Here is a 3,693-nt window from a genome sequence, read left to right on the forward strand (position 1 = left end):
TCCAGCCCTTGAGAGTTAGGGGATAAGCAGGAGGTATCATGAGTTTTAGGGTAGCCATGCCTTACACATGGGAATCAGAGGGAACTTTGAGTGCTTCGCATCCGATGCCCATAATGTGGGAGCCACAGGAAGCCACAAGAGGGAGGTACTATAAGGTTTAGGGTAACCATGGTCAGTATGTGGCAGTCAGTGGAAGGCATAAGGGGGGGGGAGGATAAGGAGAAGCTTAAGGTAGCCAAGCTCAGCCCTTGGGTGTCAGAGGGAACCAGAAAAGGAAGGTAGTATAACGTTTCGTGCAGCCATTTCCAGCAAGTAGGTGTTGGATAAAGCATAATTTCATGTAGCCCTGCCCAGCACTTGGGGGTCAGATGGAGTCATAAGGGGAATGTAATGTGAGTCTTAGTCAGTCCCTGTACTTGGAATTCAGAGGGAACCTGAAGTGAGAAGCACTATGTAGCTTAGGGTAGCCATGCCCAGCACATAGGAGTAAGAGGGTTCCATAAGAATGAGATACTTGGAGGTTTAGAGGAGCTAAGGCCAGTGCTTGCGAATCAGTGGGAGCCTTAAAATGCTGTGATGCTTAGAGTATCTAAGCCCAGCATTTGGGAATCAGAGCAAGCCATATGAAGGAGGTACCTGGAGGTTTAAGGTAGCCCTCTAACAAGTGGAGTTCAGAAGGAACCATAGCCTGAGGCTTTTATATTCTCCCAAACTACTTTTAAAATCAGAAGGTGGGGGAAAATATGTTGTACAGCTAGATTTCCTTAGCAGTTCTGAAGCCCTAGGTTGAATTCCCAGGGTGGTAAAACCATAGGTTATTAAATATATGGAAATACATGAAAGAGTCAAAGCCTCTCTCCCAAACTGTCATGCACTGTTAGAAATAAGAGCAGAGTAGGGAATTGACCAGGAGGAGGGGAAAGGAAGTGAGGAGACACAGCAATGGGAGAAGGAAGTGGGGGAGATGATTAACTACAAGGATCCATGTGTGGAATTTGACAACAGTTCTCATGACTTAGTAAAATGAATGCAGATAATGAAAAGGTGTCAGTTTAAAATGTCTGAGTGGGATGCTAACGCCATGGTTGAATGCAAACTGCAACCTGGTGCATAGCATGGGCATTTAAAGTGCTTGTGAATGGGGAGCCAGCAACATGAGAGCCCTGTCTGCTCCTCTGAGAATGCTCTCTGAAAAGGGACAGCCTAGACCCAATACAGGCCCACTTTACCCTTGGTATGTAGATCCTAATTTCAGAGAAGACATATGAACATGGGGGTTCACTTCCAGAAATAATGGGGCCACTTAAAGCCCAGTCCCTATAGTATAACCAGAATGTACAAGTCTGACTAGCTAGTCACTGTTCGCAGGGCATTTTCAGCCCAAAAGGACAAAGATTAGTGTTGGGACTTTCAATATTCCCCGTCCCTATGTTTGTGCTGTGAAAGAAATATGTTTTGTCTGCATGCATATGTATATGTGTGTCCTAGTGCGTGAGTTCATGTTTGTGGAAACCAGATGCCAAATTAAAGTACTTTTGCTCCAGAGCTATCTGTGTGTGTTTGAGATGGTGTTCTCTTCATGGTCTGCCTCTGGCAAGTAGGCTAGCTTTCCTGGTTGCTGAGCCCCAGTGATCTTTCTGTCTCCACCCCAGCACTGATATTACAATTGCAATCCATCACACTTTGCTTTGCTTTTAAAACATGGATTATAGGTTTAAAACTCAATACCTTGTGTTGCAAGGCAAGCTGATTATGGATTGAGCTACCATCCCAGCTGATCAGCATGTATTTCATTGAGCCTAGAGGTAAAATTCTTTGTCTGATATTGTAGGGCCTTGTTTAAAAAAAAAAAAAAAAGGAGAGCAATAGTTCTATGCTTAACGGGGAGCCCAGAGAAGCAATCTGAAGAAGAGTTGAAGACACCAGAGAGTCTTAGATAGAGTGTTACAGAATTCTCAGCACTTTGTACCCAGTTATTTGAGTAGACTGAGATCTCTGAAGGTTTTATCCAGGCCCTGGGTATTTTCTTAGAGCCAGGAGAGTAGAGTATGAAAGGATTAAGAGTATTTAGATACCTCGGTAAATCAGATTTAATAGCAGCTGGTCAGAACAGAATCTCTGTGCATTCTCACAGCAGAGATCTCAAACTGCGGGAAAATAAATGTTAGAAAAAAATCAAGATGTTTGGCATCTCCAAAAAGTGCTTATGGTGTATTATTTTCCTGATCAAGGTTACAAGGACACCTGCTCTTTTACGCAAACTACTGCTTTCTATTCCTGACCACAGCCATCATGCCCAGAGGAAAGAAGAGTAAGGCCCGTGCTCGTGAGAAACGCCGCCAGGTCCAGGATGAGGCCCAGGGGCTAACAGATGCTCAAGCCAAGGCAGGAGGGAAAGGAGAGTCACCTGTCTGCTCTGATCATGAGTCTGGAGATGCTGTTGCAAGCACCTCTACTGCTGGCTTCCAAAAGGGCAGGGTATCTACCGCCTCTGCTGGTAAAGGCATGGCCTGCAAAAGGTCTGGAAAAGGTGCAAATTGCCAAGAAGAGAAAAATGGTAGTTTTTGTAGGGCCCCACTCTCCTCCAGAGGCAAACAGATGGATCTTCTATCAAGGAAAACAGGAATGCTGGTAGAGTACATGCTCTACAAGTACAAAATTAAGGAGCCTGCAAGGAGGGGAGAAATGCTCCAGCTTGTGAACAAAAGGTTCAAGGAGCAGTTCCCTGAGATCTTCAAAAAAGCCTCCTATCAATTAGATATGGTTTTTGGCATTGAGTTGAAAGAAGTCCAGCCCCATGGTCAAACCTACATTCTTGTCAGTAAGCTAGATTTCCAGGATGATGGAAGTGAGAGCAGTGAGCTGGGTGTTCCTACTAGGGGGATTCTGATCCCTCTCCTAAGTGTGATCTATTTAAATGGTTACTGTGCCCCAGAGGAAAAGGTCTGGCACTTCCTGAGTATGTTAGGAGTCTATGATGGGGTCCCACACTTCATCTTTGGGGATGCAAGGAAGCTCATCACTGAAGAGCTAGTGCAGGAAAACTACCTAGAATACCGTCAGGTTCCTGATAGTGATCCTCCATGCTATCAGTTCCTGTGGGGTCCAAAAGCTTATGCTGAATACAGCAAGAGAAGAGTGATGGACTTTTTATGTAAGATTGGTGAAACCATGCCCACTGCTTACTCATCTAGTTATGAACAGGCTTTGATTGAAGAGGAAGAGAAAGCTCAAGCCAAAGCTGCAGCCAAGGCTGGCACTAAGGGCAAAGCCAAGGGACACTCTAAGGCCAAGTCAGGCAATTTTACTGGCTAGTGAGATATTATGTAGCCTCCGCTATAAGACTGAAAAGGTCTTTATGCAAAAAAAAGTTGTTGATAAAGTTTTGAGGTCTTGTAACAAAATATTAACTTGGTATTAGAATGCAGATTGATAACTTTCATAGACTGTGCCTAATTTCTGTTTATCAAACTGAATGTTCAAACTTTGTATTAACTTGAAATACAAATTAGAACATGGCATTTATACAGGAAAAATGTTGAAGATTGAAAAATCTGTAGAAAGATATTTGAGAATGGCCAATAGTAACATTTGGTCATTTGTTGGTTTGTTAACTGAAGTTGCTGATTTCGAACTTATAAATGTATGCTTCCATTTGTTTTTGATATTATAGAATACATGAGAAATTCAATC

General features: G+C 43.4%; 1 pseudogene; it reads left to right on the top strand.

Moving 5' to 3' along the window:
- The first annotated feature begins 2,292 nt into the window (after positions 1 to 2,292).
- Positions 2,293 to 3,315, top strand: LOC110286267 (melanoma-associated antigen B4 pseudogene; annotated as a pseudogene).
- Positions 3,316 to 3,693: the final 378 nt, after the last annotated feature.

Source organism: Mus caroli, unplaced genomic scaffold (genome assembly GCF_978045245.1).
Source record: "Mus caroli unplaced genomic scaffold, Mus_caroli_1 scaffold_5, whole genome shotgun sequence".
Taxonomy (NCBI): domain Eukaryota; kingdom Metazoa; phylum Chordata; class Mammalia; order Rodentia; family Muridae; genus Mus; species Mus caroli.